General features: G+C 37.9%; 1 long non-coding RNA gene across 2 annotated transcripts; it reads right to left on the bottom strand.

The window, feature by feature from the left end:
* Window positions 1-397: 397 nt before the first annotated feature.
* Window positions 398-17,176, bottom strand: LOC140001356 (uncharacterized). Of its 2 annotated transcripts, none has more exons than XR_011806546.1 (3): window positions 16,161-17,176; window positions 2,976-3,136; window positions 398-1,656 (listed from the first exon to the last, which is right to left on the bottom strand). It is a non-coding gene; the product is annotated as an uncharacterized lncRNA (long non-coding RNA). The 2 variants fall into 2 exon arrangements; XR_011806547.1 differs by lacking the exon at window positions 398-1,656 and adding an exon at window positions 1,673-2,289.
* Window positions 17,177-17,215: the final 39 nt, after the last annotated feature.

Here is a 17,215-nt window from a genome sequence, read left to right as displayed (position 1 = left end):
AACTCATTTATCAGCAGCAGCAAAGGAAAGGAATGCATCTTGCTGTGCAGCGCTCACAGAAGTAAGAGTGAAAGAATTTTATTGGTGTTACGTGTCCAGAAAGCGCTATGAAACACTCAGCATGGTTCCTAGATGGTGTACTTCTGCGTTCACACATCTGCAACCATTCTATTTTGTCCCTATCTCTAACCTTCATTGTACTTTCAGGGTAGTCCTTGAAAGAGACATGTTCAGACTGCCGAGGACACAATGTTCTAATGTTCACATTGAAAATCAGGTCACCAGAATCAGAATGATTAGTTTTAATAATTTATTAATTATAAATCTTCAATCTGCTTTTAAGAAATTAAACTTGAGGAAGACTCAAGATTTTGTGGTCTAGAAATCTACCTGCACATACTCCCTGCAAGATTTAAGTGATATTTCAGGTGAAATTGTCACAAACATAGATAAAAAGAGCCAAGGCTCCTCTGGAAAAACTCATTACATGGTTACCATTTGCATCCATTTTCAAACTTTGCAGCTCCTTGATGAATTACTCTTTATATTGCATTGGACACATTCCGAAACAGCGTGACTCATTTTCCTGTGCTGGAGATCCTGGCATCTCACAACACAAGAGCTACTAATCCCAGAGTCAATACACAGTTAATTTGGAAAAGGAAATCAGCTTGCCATACGACAAACTTAACATGGGGATAAACTTTGAAGAGAGCCTGAAAGAAAAAATAGAAAAAGCACTTGATTGAAAAGAGCAGCTGATCTGGGAGAAGCTGGGCAAAACTAAGCTGCTAACACTGGAGTTTGTATTCTTGGAATTTGGTGTCACAAGGACATCATTATTTTTCACGTTTACTGTAATAGAAGATAGTTCAACACATGACAAAACAACACAGCTACCAAGGTAGAAAATGTACTTCTATAGTTCGGCTACCTTTATTTAGATCCTACATATTATATACCTTTGTGGCAGAACAATTTCTGCTCTGCAGCAGTGGTAAAACCTACAGAAAATTTATTCCTTGTAGTTTTTAAAAATTAAAAAAAAAAAAAAATGATCAAACAAAAAAAAATGAACAGCAAAAACATGAAGCAAAACATGGATTCATAATTTTCTTTGATTTGTATTCCTTACTCTACCTCCTCATCAAAAATGGGTAATGCTTTTTTCTCTGTACTCACTATGCCTGTATGTTCATAAAGCTGTGAATTGGATGCAAATGTTACAATGTTCTTACTTGTATAGCAATTAGTATGCATTTCCTCATATACATATATATATGCTCATTTTTTTTCTTTTCAGTCCCACTTCAGTGCTGAACACAGAATCAGATGTACTGATGTAAGTGAGGTCTGCTGTAAACCACTGTGAACAAAACACTTGAATATTTCGATGCTTTTAGGACTTAGTGAAACTAAAATATAAATGCATACTAAAGTTATGGACTTGAGTGTAGATATTTCAAAGGAAAAGGGAAGAGGAGCTATCATAGGCAGCAAAAGACAGCTGTCATGTTTGAGCACAATGTCACAGAAGATAAGGATCCTCACAGCCTTTGAGGGAATTCTTTCTTCACAAGTTGACTGTGACTGCTGATGCTACCAATGTCCTGTTTTGCCATCCTTTGTACTGCAGTCTGTTCATACTCTGTCCTACTACAAATAAAGAACATCCTGTAATCTCTGTAATATTTATTTATTTTTTTGAACAGAAGCAAAACTAAACATTCAAGCCCTCTGTACTTAGTTTCTCTGATCACAGCTGGGTGGCAATATAGACTAGACAGACTAATGACTTCTAAAGAAGAAGTATTCCTCACACGTTCAAACACACTTACCTATAATTTTGCCACATTCCCCAAGTAAAATGAAGAAATCCAGAGAGCCTTTTTAGAAAAGTTCATTCAAAAGCAGATAAAACAGGAGCTGAAATCAGCAAGCTCCATGTATCTGTCATACTAATGAATTGTGATTTTCTTTCACATCTTTGTCTATTCCTGTTTAGATTGCACTGTACCACTGGATTGTCACTCTTTTATATTTAAAGAATATTTTTATTCCAATATTAATTTTCTGTAATCCAATGATAAGATTTTGGGAAGTCATTCTTTATTTAAGTGAAATTTGTTAAAAACATATTAAGACAGGCAGCAAGGATCAGGATAGATACAAGACTCTTCTCCTCAGAGCAAAGTCTTTTTTCACCAGTCTGCAGAACACAGCTCCTGGTTTTGATTTCCTTCAGTCTCATTGATGTTGAATTCTTCTACACACAGAGGCTTGAACAAGCTCCAATAAAAGTGATAAAAGATAATTTTAAATGACTTCTAAAATCCTCTAACAGTTATATCTATCGGTCTTTTTGTACACAGAATTAATTCATCAGCAATAGGAGATAATAAACTATTACCAAAAGCTTCAAAATGCAATAAAATGTGGCAGCCATTGAACACAAAGATATGACAGTGGGCCGTATGCCATACGATATGGGCCTGGAAAGAAGAGGGGTATAAGAGAGACTGTTGATATTCAAGAATTACCATTTCAACCTCTCAAAAAAATCCATCCTGACTAGCAGGAAATCAAGTAAATGTAACAGAAGGCCTGCACAGGTGAGCAAGGAGCTCCTAACTGAACTCAGATGTAAAAAGAATGTGCAAGAGGTAGAAGCAGGGGCTGATGACTGAGGAGGAGTCTCTAATCTTTTAGGGACAGGGTTAAGAAAGCCAAGGACAACCTGGAGTTGAATCTGGTGAGGGATGGGAAAGGTGACAGGAGAGGATTCTACAAGTACATACACAGCAGAAATAAAACTTAGGAAAATGTGGGAGCACAGCTGAATGGTGTAGTCACCAGACAAAATGGTGACAAATGACTCAATGATTTCTTTGCCTCCATCTTTACTGGTAATATTGGCCTTCAGGAATCCCAGGCCTCTGAGACTAGAAAGAAAGTCTGGAGCAAGGAAGAAATACCTTCAGTGGATGAGGATCAGGTTAGGGAACACTTGAACTAGACATCCAAAAGTCCATCAGGTCTGATGGTTTGTATCCATGTGTGCTGAGGGAGCTGGTTGATGTCACTCTGAGGACGCTCTCCATTATCTTTTAGAGGTTATGGCAACTGGAAGAGGTTCCTAAAGGGTGGAAGAAAGCAAATGTTACTCCAATCTTCAAGAAGGGCAATAAAGATGCTCCTGGGAACTATAGGCCAGTCAGACTCACCTCTAGCCCTGGGAAGTTGGCGGTGCAAATAATCCTGGAAACTATTTCAAACACACAAAGGACAAGAAGGGAATTTGGGATGGTCAGCATGGATTTACAAAGGGGAAGTCATGATTAATGAACACAGTAGCCATCTACAGTGATGTTACTAGCCTGGTGGGTGAAGACAGAACAGTGGGTGTTGCATATTTTGACTTTAATAAGGCAAGATGCTCTCTCCCATAACATCCTCATTGCATGACCACAAAGATGGTTAAAGGACTGGAGCACCTTTCCTACCAGGAGAGGCTGATAGAGCTGGGGCTGTTCAGCCTGAAGATGAGAAGGCTCAGGTTAATCTCATCAATGTATATAAATACCTGGTGTGAGGGAAGGAAGAGGAAGTGGATGGGCTTTTCATAGTATTGCCCACTGGCAGGACAAGAAGTAACAGATACAAATTAATAAACATGAAAACAAACAAACAAACATACAAACATTGAATTCCTCCCAAACACAAGAAAACACTTTCTTTTTTTACTGTGAGTGTGGTTAAACACTGAAACAGATTGCCCAGAGAAGTCACAGAGCCTGTGATCTGTAGAAACATTCCAAAGCCAACTGGAAATGGTCAGCTTGCTATCACTGACACTGCTTGAGCAACAGGGTTGGGCTAGATGATCTCAAGAGGTCCCTTCCAACCTAAAAGTTTCTGCAATTCTGTGACAAAACAGTGACAAAAATCAACGAATTTCTCCAAAAGTGAGTAAGTTCATGAATTAAGACATAGTAAAACATGCTGAATTCTTTGTTCTGGTGAAATTAAATAGCAATTTGGTCTTACAGAAAACCTAGTATTGCAGAGGACTGAAACAAAAGCACAATGTTTCAACAGAAACATTCTGTAGCTCTGGAAACCAAAATCCTCTGTAGAATTATGAGCATCAGTCATCTTGAATCACATTTAGAACATACTGTTGTGAGAAAAGATAACAGACTGTTAAATCAAAGTAAATGCAAATTTTACTCTCTCTTAAAAGCCTTACTTTCTCATTCAAGAAAGCCTTAAGAAAATTCAAAGCTTGAAGAAAGTATTATTATTGAACTGAAAAGACACCTAATGGTAACTGCCAAATGAAATTGGTCAGGTAGAGAAGAATGCTAAAAAGTATACATTTTTAATTTATCTACCTCCTATGATGTTTGTCTTAGATAAGCAAAGTTACAAAAAGTTTGGTCTGTGAACTAAGAAGAATTTCTATGCCTTCTGGTTCTGTTTCTCTGTTTCTTGATTTAAAGGTTTAGAGCAGAGATCTCTGTATATTGTCTGAAAAATGAGGGCTCTGATCCTTCAGAAGCCACCACAACACAAATAAGTAATTATAGCATGGAGGGGACAAGGTAAGAAGGAGATAGAAGAAAGAAATAATGGAAATAAAATTTATGTGAGTTAATCACAGAATTTCTAGGTGAAAATCAATTTTAGAAAAAAAAAATCTCTTAAAAATATTACATATCTAAGACAATTCATAGCGTACTGTATAGAAGATACACCTCTTTTTCTTAGATCCTGCCTTGAGGAAAGAGTATTATGAAGTTTAGTCAGTCCTTCTGGATGGAAAAGCAAAAGGAATGGCAGGCTGGTGAACAAGCCTCAGGGGAGCCATAATATGCTCAGCCCCAAGCTGGAGTATCAGAGTAAACCATGGAGCTGTAGAGGCATAAATCAAAAGGCAGAAGTGATCTTTCTATCAACTTGAAGCAGCAAAAAACAGTAAAACCTAATCCTTAATATTGTAGAAGCTAATAATTATTCAAGATGGTAGAAAAACACTCATACATAACATATGAATTCTTGAAAAAGAACCTAAGGATTAGGACAGAATTATCTAAGGCAATGATTATTGGTATGACTGCAACCTTGGCAGAAGATCTGATGATAATATAACAGAAAGAGAGTGACCCAGTGACTGTACCAGCAGTTATTATTGAAAATTCACAAGTGAAGACTTACACAGAGCAATGAACTGTAGAACTCTGATGGATTTATTTCTATTTTTCTTTTAATTAAAAGTATTTCAAAACTATACAACAAGAATAAAACCTATGGCTTCCAAAGCAAAGCATAATGGATAAAAAAAGCTGAAAGTTCTTTTTGCATAGAGAATGTACACCTCAGAGTGAACATGAAATTTCAACAGATAGAGCTCACTGTCCCACTCACCAGCCACTGTTCTCTGATGAAAAATGTTATTCTGAAAACAATGACATCTTGACGTGGTCCATACCATTCAAAGCAACTAATACCAAGTTTGCCAAACACTCAACAGGTACCTACGGACACTTTCTGAAAGTATCAGAAAAGAGAATGTGGAAATGATAGAATGTAAAAATACCCCTGAGAAAGTCACACAAGCCTAACTGCAACACTATCTTATTTTAATCAGAACTATAGTAGTGTGATTTCTAAAAAAAAATATTCTAAGCAGGGAAAGTTTCTCCTTCATTATGTTGTTTTTGAAACAATCCGGTAGTCTTAGATTTCAAAAGGATATGTGTAAAAATAAAATGTCAATAATTATCTGGCTTCAGGGTCCTTTGAGAGGTTACAACTCCCTACAGTTAAACCAAATAAATGAATACTTGAATAACTTGCTCCTAGAAGCATCACAAGGTTACTTTTCAAACTGGGATAAGTAGTTACAGCCGCCTGTTCTCCTGTAGTCAAAAAGCAGTATTTAAAAAAATTCCAGTAACTCAAGGAATCAAAATTCTACTGAATCACATTTCTTCCTGCCTGAGACATTGTTTTGACAAGCTTCCCTACATCGTTTCATTAGCAGCAGCATTTTTAACGAAAGAAATGTCACATTAAACAGCAGGACTATATATTTAAACTGCCTGTGCAGTATTTGCTGCTATTCTAATTACTTTGGTTGGTGGGAAGTATCACATTGATGTGAAGGGTGTTTCCTGAGCTTAGGATTCATTTCACTTAACTTTGGACAAATGTAACACAGAGCTTTACACGTGGACTTGGCATCCTAACTTTCCTTCACAATTAATGACAGAAATGAGGACTCTAAAAGCCAAATTCATCAACCCCATCTTTGATACATGCATTAGGAAGAGATGAATTGTGCCTAGAAATGCTTGTCTCTTCTTATGGATTGTCAAGGGACAGAAAATCATAAAATTCAGCTATAGACAACGGCTGCAAAGAGACTTGTATTGTCTTGAGTCCTCGATCAACTTAATTTGGTGTAGGATAATATAAAAGCAGCATTATTTAATCAGATTTGAAGAACATATAATTTCTATTGCATACCTAAATGACATCTAGGTATTTATGTTAATTGGAGTTAGAAAGGTATACGTAGGTACCTTAAGCACTTATGTAGAACATCTTCCTGCGCTGCATGCAACACATATTTTATAAAGTTGATACAATTGAAAAATTGTACACGTTTTGACTATATTCTTCTTCTTTACTTCCTGCATATCGTTTGTCTTATATTCAAAAAGATAGTGGAAAAACTCTTTTTTTTCCTCTTTTTCTTGTAATTTTTCATGACTGTTTAAGGGAAAAATCTCTTACCGTAACCTTCCTTTAACTGTGGGCTAAACTAGCTTAAATTACTTCAAATATGCAGCATATCAAGAACAAAAAAAGTTGAATTTACAATGAACCAGCTGCTATACAATGAACCAGTTGCTATATGATGAAACAGACACTAGGTCTTACCTTGCTGAAATGTCTAGAACCCAGCTTGGCACCCAGAACCTAGCACTGTAGAAAAGACATTTAATGGAATAAAAACAATGTAATTGAACCTGATTTGACTGAAATAAAAAATGATCACACGCTTGGCTCCAAAGAACCATAAAACAGTTTAAAAATCTATGCTTGGCCTTGTACAAGTTAAATAGCTACTTACAAAATTATTTTTTTCCTGTATTTCATTGCAAAGGATTATTGAGATGCAAAAGGTGATACGGAAAAATCCTTAATAACAACAGGCAATCTTTACTGAAGCAAACGGTACAGGGGCTATATGCAGAAAATGAAAGATAACAAAAAGGGATTTGTAACAGGGACATGCTTAATAAGGAAAGAATGCATTATCAACTGACCAGGATTCTTTCGCACGTTTTTTTTTTTTTCCAAGTACAATTGAGTCAACTCTTTTTCTTGATTCAGAGACACTTTAGGCAGTTTCTCTCTGCATTACACCAGCTATGCATGCTATACTTTACACAAACTATGCACATATCAGACATGCTAACAACAGTAACTGGCTTTTCACACAGTAAGAAGGATGCAGAATTTTAAGCCTGAGAACTAAAGTGATAGAATATAACTCAAAATGCACCACTTGAACAAGAACATATGACAAGATTTATAAATTTGAAAAATAACCTACGAGACCTTGAAAAGAGGCAGGAGGCAGAAACAGAAATGCTCTCAGATTTGGCTGCATGTGGCAGTAACAGATGACTAGCCATGTGGCTTGGGAGTTCTCTTAAGAAAATAAAAAATAAAAATATCATTCACTTCCCAAAGCTTAAGGAAAGGAGAGCAATGTTGTGAATCTTTTTGGACAGCATACTGTAAATTTGCAAATATGGTTATTCTCTATGGGCTGATAAAGAATTCAGCACCTCAAAAGAACAGATTTTTTTCCCAAGGTTTGAAAAAATGGAAGGAAAACGCAAAAAAAAATCTTTATCAGTATGTCAGTTGACTCTTTGAATTTTTCCAGCAGAAATCTCTGAAGGAAAAAAACTTTTACACTCTACAAGAAGAACCATCAAAGCAGCTTAATCCTAAATGGTCCAAACTGGCTGCTTACAAACACAAAGATGCTAAACAGCAATTAAGACCTATCTACAATGTTTCCACACAAATGAACTGGTATTTAAATAAAGAAGTGGAAAAGCATGTTAAAACCCTAATTTCTTGACATGGCAATGCTTAAAAGACACATAAAAAAATCCAATATCCCACTGATTCTGATAATGTGAATGCAATCCATAGGATCCCAATACACCTCTAGCAGTTGTTTTGTAAAATGATCAATGAAATGTGTGAACCTCTGTGGGAAACAGGATGAGAATGTGGAGCACCTTTTTATTACAATGTATTAACAGAAATGTTAGTTTGTCTTAGAAGATTTATCTTTCTCTATCAAGCAAGACAAAATTTCATGTAACTACTTTCACTGAAGTGAGTAAGAACAATCTGTGAATGAAGAATGCATATGAATAATTAATGTCACGGCCCCTGTGTTATTAAATCCCAGCCAAGAGAATTCTTGGATGTAACAGGACTTGCTAACCAAGCCAGAACTCTGTTTCCTGAATACTTCATGTACAATAAACAGGACATGGTCATTACTGCAATAGGCAAACAAGATTTTTTTTTATTTTTTTTTAATGAGAGTAGAATTAATATTCTAATTGATTTTCTATATCTGAAAATTAATCCAAATGATTTGCTGGAAGGCTTATGAAGCCTATGACAAGATTCAGAGCTGAATCCAGAACTCATGAGTTCCCAGAACCACCCTCCTTCTCTATGTGCTAATGGTTACGGCTGGGTAGAGCTGGCCTTCATAGTTTCTTTCTTTTTTTTCAGTAACCACATATAGCAAGTCCTAGAGTGTGAACAGACCGACTGCTTTCATGCATCCCCTGATACTTTAGGAGATCAGTTATCCTACTGAATAGTTCTATTCCGGGAAGTGAATGGTTTTGGCATACCATCACTGTAGAAATACTTCAGAAAAAAAATTGCTGAAAGGTAGGTGTGGTTGACCCTACTGCACTGGTCTATACATTATGTGGGAAGAGGAATTTGTTAAGAGGGAGAAGTGACACTAAGTGAAAGAAAATGTTGGATAAAGAACCAAAAAATACGTACAGCAGTGAACTCTACCTGCTTGTTGAAGAAAATCTCCAGAAGAGTGCCATTGTTTCAGTCAATAAAATCTAGCCTGGATATAAAGATCATTAGAAATGGCCTTTAAAGATCACTGTGGTCTTGAGAGAAGTAGGTAATGCAGCAGGTTCTTTGTAATGCTGTGAATCGAGGGGGGGAAAGCTATTTTTAGTCAGTAATTGTATATTTGGTTTTTCAATTTAAACTACTGGGAATGTGGAGAGCTGAAAATATTGGTTTAATATCTCCCCAGCTGTGGACTTTTTTTGATAAGATGGAAAATACTAATATCACCTTATATATATGCAGCTGCCTTTGTCCCAGAGGATCCCTAGGACATCTACAAACTATTCATAAAGGAAAGCACATTCACTCAATCACAGATTGCAGCAATCAGATGTTGGGAGTAAAAAGCAGCACAACAGACTAAACAAGGGCATTTCGGACATTGATAATCTTATGCAAAATCTGTGCATATGGAGTACCATTAGGCAGTATTTAAAGTCAACAGCTTAATTATTTTATAGCTGGATTTAAAAAGTGGCATGAGATAGGGGACAAAAGTGGAGGCTTTTGAGGTGGTAGAGGATGCAGAATACAGCAATCCTAGTCACAGGTAGTTTTTGATCTGAATGTTCCTAAACAAGAATGTGTAAAAATCTGTGAGGGATTGACAGAGAAGATGCTGAAGAGATGGAACTGGAATTGTTCTAAAGCAGAGGGAGAATATTCAAGAAGTCTGTGAAAGGATTGCTATACAGCAATTACATGATGGTTCCCTTGTTACTAAACAACTGTTATCTAGCTATTCAGAAAACAATTAAGTTCTTAATGAACCAAGATCTTCCCTGCAGAGCTATGTCCACAGTACATCTGTTATTAATGGGATGCTAGGAGAGCAGCTAAGGAAGTTCTGGAAATAAAAAGAGTATTCACCATTCAAATCTTCTCCTCCATACCTGTTAGAAAAGTTTGAAAGGAGGGTTGATTTTCCTTTTTCTAAGAGCTCAGTCCTCTGTTTCAGCTGATGCATTACCCTCTCCTGCTCCAGAGGCAGTGTACTTCTATGCACTAAGGACTCAACATAACAGGTACATCATAAAACTGGGTCACAAACCATAACCAAAAATAAAAATAATTTATATTTTTAATGCTTCTTTGTCCTGCCTCAGGGTGTGGATAGCTAGCAATTAACATTCCAAAGAGCCCCAGATATACAAAGATGAATCTGGTCTGTACTAAATACATTCTGTCTATGCTGTCATGCCAGCTCTGCTCCCATTCCCCTTATCCTTTCACCTACACAGTTTTTCCTCAGCCTTTCTCAGTTCTGCCTTTAACCCTGGTGTTTTTCACAGACCACTCTGATGTCTGTGGAGGCTGATACAGGTCCATTTTCTTTCTCAAGTCTTGTGTTTCACATAGGGAGGAGGAAGCAGAAAATAAATCTCTTTCCTCAAAGGCCAGAGAGAGAAAAAACAGGGCTGAGCTCTTTCCTGTTTTCTTGTCACCTCTTTTCAGCAATGTTATCAGCTTATAAAGAGTGCACATGAGAGAACAACAGATCTAATTGCTATTTCCTACAAAGGGCAATGGAAAAGGCAACCTACCAGAGGTTGAAGTTCCTGAAATTCAACAGTGATGCTCCTTCTCATGCAATTGAAAGACTGGCACAAATCCTTGCCAGTCATTCAGGAGGAAAAAAAAAATGCCAACGCTTAAGTAAAGTCAGCCTTTGATACTAGTGGTATAAGAAATATGTTCCCTGGATATACACTGCCTTTGCTGTTTGTATCCTTGCTGCTTTGTCTGGAGACCTGGCCGAGGCTGGGTTGGAACACACAAAGGGCAGAAGGCAGCTTTGAATGTTCCAGTCAGGAAAAACAGATCATCTGGCCCAAAAGGGAGTTTGGTGAGAACAGCTGCTTCAAGGAGAACTCCACGTAACATCCCACAAACGTCCAGCAGCAACTTGGCCAAGCAACCCTAAAGCTATCCAAGGGTAGAAGCCAGAATCAGGTGTAGGATTTGTTTTGCTGCACTTACAGAGTTGGGAGATTGGATCCTTCAGGAGTCATGCCTCTCCAGCTATATTTTGCTGTGGCCAATAGCCCAGTACAGGTGTAAGATTTAGTGTGCACTTCTGTGTGTGTCTGTACATGTGTGTGTTTGTGTTCATCTCTCCATGAATCCTATACTTTTTTTCCCTCTACTTTGATCTGCTACTCTCAGTAAAAGAATAAATGGAATGTGGCTTGTATCTAGCCAGTTAGTTTTTTTGGATGACAGTGTAATGCTCACGAAGTACTATTTAGTGATATCTGAGATGTAGTTGTAATGTGGCCTTAATGAGATGGTGGCATCCAGGTTGTGAGGGAAGGTCAAGGTTAAGGCTCCATGCTTTGAAGATGTCTGGCTCTTCTGCTGAAGAGTGGCAGAGCACTCTAACCCTCATTTTCAGCTTTTAGGAAATGTAGCTTATTTGTTAGCTGAAAGCCTTGCTTGCACTTGCTTTTTCCAGCAAGCTGAAGCAAGATTTCCATTGCAGGTACTGAAGTTATATCTGAGCACAGTCAGCCCTGCGAGGAGCACTCACATTAACTGAAGTTTCATCAGCATTAACTGTCAACGGTTAAGCAGAACTTGATATACAAGTAGGTGCTGTATTTGCTCAGCCCGAACTCAGCCCTGAGCATGTAGACATTCAGGAGCCTGCAAAAGGCAAAGGAGAAAAGCAAATGTTGTGCTGTTATTTCTGCTATAAAAATAATGACTTTCCAGGTCAAAAGGCTCGCTTCAGATGTTGGATTGTTAAAAAGCACTGTTTTCTGTTCCTAGAGACAAGCAAGAGAGTGACAGAGCTATTACTGTATCTGCCTGCCACTGAGTCTCTAAGCCAACTGACCAAAAAACCCTTTACAGTCAAGTCAAAAAAGGACTTAACTTTGACAGACAAATCAAATCACTCATCATGGGATGCTGTAGAGGGCAACATAGCAATACATTTTAATTGCTCTACAGTTGTACCCCAACACTAATTCTAAAAATAGAAACATATAAGTCATTAGAAAACTAAATGCATGAGTCAATGGCAAAAGAAATAAACCAGGTTAGAGTGCATGATCATCCAAGCATAACCTGAAAATACCATCTTAATATAACCAATAAAGGATCGCACTCTATCTGAGTGCATTCTTACGCAAGTGAGTAATGTGAGCTCCCATGTCATCTCCTCAGCTGCTAACTCTGAAACCCTGGAATGACATCTTAAATGTCAGCATTGTTAATTATTCCTCTGCAAGTTATTTCAACTGAATATTCGCTTCGTGCACTTGAGTCAAAATACTAGGCTTGCTCCAAAATCAATGCAAGGTGACAAAAGTTCCAATTATCCACCCTTCAGCTGTCAAATTCAAATGCTACCAAAAGCTACCTCTACAATCTTCATCGCATTTCATACCACTGAAAAACAAAATTGTAGGGATATCAAACAATTTGAATTTAAGATGAAACAAAATGTACAATTTGTTTCCTGTAATCCCTTCAGACAGTACAAACTGAAAATTATGCCTTGGGTAGGTGATATTTTTCTGTAACTTGCCTATTTTAACTAAAAAAAAAGTCTAAAAAAAAAGAAATCCTCACTTCATCGTAGCACTGAAGCAACTGTGGCATAATACATAGCCAGAGATGAAATGTTCCCTATGAAGTTTTAGTCTTCTCTCTTTTTTTAATTGCCACTGATCACAGACAAGAGATCATTTCATTTCATTTTTAAAAATAAAAACCAATTAACCAAGAAATATTCCTGCCTATAGAGTGCTAGAAACCATACCCATGTTGCTAAAACGTCAAGATTATTTTTATGCTGCAGTAGCAACAACTACAAAGGAAAGACTGTGGCATGCTTAAAGATGTTACAGTATTGCTTGACATTACCATGAGTTTCTAGAAAAACATAAGCAGAAAGCTTCAAGCAGATTTTTCTTTTGTGCATACATTATCTAGCGTTACTTTTCATCAGAAACAAAAAGATGAAATTCTAACTGTCACAGCAACAGGCCAAATGGCACCTTTAACCCCTTTCTGCTTTCTCTCAGAGCACTACCCTTAATTATCAGATTTCTTGCTGTTATATGTTACTGGATAAATTCTGACAGTTCTCCACTTTTAGAACAGGTTCCAGCCTACGGGATGGCTTATCAACCAGTTTACCTGGCAAATCCAACTAAATCCAAGCTCTGTCTGTTCTTCCCTTCCGTGATCTCATAAGCTGCTTAAGAACAGAGTACTTTTCAGTTTAAACTTGAAACAAAACATTTAGAAACAGAGCTCTGCCTCTATGCCTCTATTATGCTGCCTCTACTACCTCCTGCTAGTAAATTAGGTAGGTAACTTCAGAATTCCCAGGCAGATTTTATGCCTAATTTTCAAAAACAAAAAATCCTTCTTGCAAAGGTTCTTTTAAAAAATGTCATTCTTCTCTTATTGCTTACGTCTTAGGGATTTTGCCACAGGTTTTATTGGCTCAGTGACTTGTGTGCATTTGTTGACAAATGGCATATACTGAGCTATTCATTTTCCTTTCCATCTGTCTCTTCTAACAGCACTTCTGTAAATTTAGTTGGTAAGTTCATAAATATCCAAACTGACTAACGTATAGAATGTCATCATTATTAAACTATTTTAGAGCTACTATGAATCCATCATGTAAGTTTCCCAGTGCTTAGAGGGCAGCTGCATAGAGGACAGAGGCTCTCTCTTCACAAGGAGCCACATGGAGATGAAAAGGAGCAACAGGTCCTGATAAAGGGAAGAAATTTTGCCAGGGAGAACAATTAATTACTGGAAGAACCACCATGGGGACGTGGTAGAACCCACATAAGTGGAGGTTTTCAAGGCATGACTGGATGGGGTGCTAGATAATTTTATCCAGGTACCCTTTTCCTGGAAAGGTACCCTTTTCCAGCGTGGGCTGTTCTCTGATTCCATGATTCTGGGTTCTAAATTCTCAGAATAATTATTAGACTAAAAGCATTACTTTAATTAGGACTTCCTTAAAAGCTCTTACTAGAATTTGTTGGATTTGTTAATGCAATTTAGCTTTCCTCTCTTTCAGTAAGTCTCATAAACCAGCTACACGCTTCTCAAATATTACTGACAAAAGCTCAACAATGTAATGTAAAGCCCACACCACTGACAAAATACATCCTATACAAAGAACCTTGCTTTCCATTGTTCCCTCCAAAACAGGAACATTTGTGGCATATGCTCTGTTAGGTGGACAGAAAGGATGCCCTCCCACCGATAATGTGTTGCAATGCCACATAAAAGAAGAAAAAAAAAAAAGAAAAAAAAAAGCTAAAAATAAATTCTGAGTTGCAGACACGGAAAGATCAACATTTCTTTTTATACTGCTTCTTGCAATTTTTCTACTAGAGCTGTTAGTCTCATCTTGGCTCATGAATCCCAGAACCAGACTGAGGAAAGGGGTGTCCTATTGAAGGTATACAACCTTACACCCCCTGGCTTGCTATTTGGATTTCCCTATACTCTTTTGTTACCAGGTAGTTGTGACTGTGAATATATTTCCAGCTAATTCCCTTTGTTTTTAGAAAAATATCGATGTTGTATCTTGCCTTGTTTGATGTTTGGTCATATCCAAGTCCCTGCCCTGATTTACATCCTTTGTTTCTGCAGAATTGTGCTCACAGCTTTCCAGTAATTTTAATCTGTAAACTGGTTTGAAAGTAGTTTCCTTTACTTTTTTTTTTTCTTTGCTGACTATCGTAATTTGAAGCATGTGTAAATACCCATCACAAAATCTTTAATTATTCTGTATTTATTGTGCTTATTCTCCAGCTGCTTGGAATATTACTAATTACCTCTTTAAAGTCAAAAAGTAAAAGACTTGGTTCTCATAAGACAAACTCTAGTCAAGAGATAGAAGTCGATGAGCAAAAGCAAATAGAAAATGTCAACAACTTGATATGGCATTTTTTTTAATATAGCTAGCGAATGAGATATTCAAAGGCACATCAAGGAGTTAGAAACACAACTCTGGTTAATTGCAGTGGGAATTTTCCTTCAAAAAAAGCTTTGAAAACATTTATATGTAATTTTAAAATTATCTGTGTGGTTTTTTTTTGAAGTTGCACCCTCAAATTTTATTTGGTCATGACAGATGGAAGCTGAAATTCTGCATAACTGATTACTACTGAGAAAGGATGAGATAGGGAGAAAATTAAAATGTATACACTGGGAATATGGCTGAAAAGTTAACTTCAGTTGTTGCAGATGAACAACTGGAAATTCACTGGAAGCTACATTAGGAACTACTTTTATAACATATTTTAAACCTTCCAAATTTAAGTATTTTAAATAAATCACTCTAAATTTCAGGATTAAAAAAAAAAAAAAAAAAAGGAAGAAGGAAAAAAACTTAAAACAGCATTCCAAATAGAATAAATTATATTTGAAATATTTCAGGTATTGATAATCAAATGTTTCAGCGTGACTTCTTCACAGTCATTCTATCACAGTAAGTGAAGACATCAGTTGTAACGAATAAAATGTTTTCAGGGTTCTGTGCACAGAAACAGGTTCTGTAACCTCCTCCCCCTCTGCCCCTTGGGTTTGGCTGCCTGTCCTCAAGGCCAGCTCTGACATGGTGCAGTGATAACCTAGAGTTAACGCTGCTTGCTACCAGACAGAGCCATGAGACACTGTGCTGGGGGCCTCTGCCCTTGGCTCAGGATTTCAGCTCCGGGCCATGCCCCTGAGCCTTGTCTGAGCAATGCTGTAGATGTGTCTGTGCTCAGAATGGCACTTGGCTGCTCCTGACCTGCTGCTGACTTGCCTTCTGGTGTCATCTCAGACCTGCCCATCGCTGCAGGCTTGTCTGGCCACCTCTTGGCTGTGGCTGACTGCAGGCACCATCTGAGCAGTGCCGTGGCAGTGAGGACACTGCTCAGCTCCCTGCCATCACCCTCAGCTCCCAGCTCACCTGCCCTCACCTGCTCCTGCTGCTGCTGCCTGGCAAATAAAGAACCAAAATGTTCCTGGGACAGTTCTGAAATGAAATACACCAATGAAAGAAAAAATGTAAAGCAAAAATAAAAACGTTTTATTAATTTTTAAGAAAACCACAATGGGAAATTACTGCAGCACTTTCTAGAGTTAGTACATAAACTTATCAGGAACTTTCCTGAAACTCCGTGTATAACTTTATTTTAATATTTCATTTTAAAAACGTTTTCCATAATTCATAGGTTGAAACAATATTTCTGCTGACATGAAAACCATCTGCCTTAGCACAGGAGGTAAGAACCAAGCAAAACAAATTATTCCCTGGAACTGATATTAAAAATGCAGTTCACTCAGTTAATTTAAGTAAACAGTCTAAGCAAAACAAAGCAAAAGGTCAAAATTTGGTGTAAATAAATAGACTAGCAGCTCCTGAGAACACTCCTTGTGATTTCAGGACAATAAATCCAAAGTGAATTGTGCTGCCCTTGGAGTCTGAAGGGATCTATAAACCCTAAGTTTGGAACCACAAATTACTACTGAAAGAAGTCGAAACGGCTGCGATCCTTCACGTTTTGCTGTTGAATTTGACAAACTGAAGCGCACAGGGACGTAAAAGTGTCACCCAAGCCTGCACCACTCACGTTATAAGCATAAGAAACCATCTGAGGGAAGCACAGTCAGCCAGAAAGAAATGGGTAGTGATCGCGTCACGGAGTGGTAATGGCATTTAAATAAATAAATAAATAAATAGAGACGGAACTGCCTAGTGTTTTCCTAAATTAAGTTAAATGTTATTTAGCCCCGAGCTGCCTGAGGAGCTCCCAACGCCTGCCATCAGCCCGGGCTGAGGTTCCCTGCGCTGACAGAAGCGACACCGGGGCGTCCCGGGATCGGTCCCGCGGGCTCTCCCCGCTCCCTTTCCCCCCTTGGCAGCCCTGTCACACCCCATCCCTCTCCCAGCCACCCTCCCCTTCCCTCTCCGGTCCCTTCATGGCCCCGCTGTCCCCTCATGCCCCCCTGCGGCACCCTCCCGCAGCCTGCC

This window comes from Anas platyrhynchos, chromosome 1 (genome assembly GCF_047663525.1).
Source record: "Anas platyrhynchos isolate ZD024472 breed Pekin duck chromosome 1, IASCAAS_PekinDuck_T2T, whole genome shotgun sequence".
Classification (NCBI taxonomy): Eukaryota; Metazoa; Chordata; class Aves; order Anseriformes; family Anatidae; genus Anas; species Anas platyrhynchos.
This window is presented reverse-complemented; position numbering and strand designations above follow the sequence as displayed.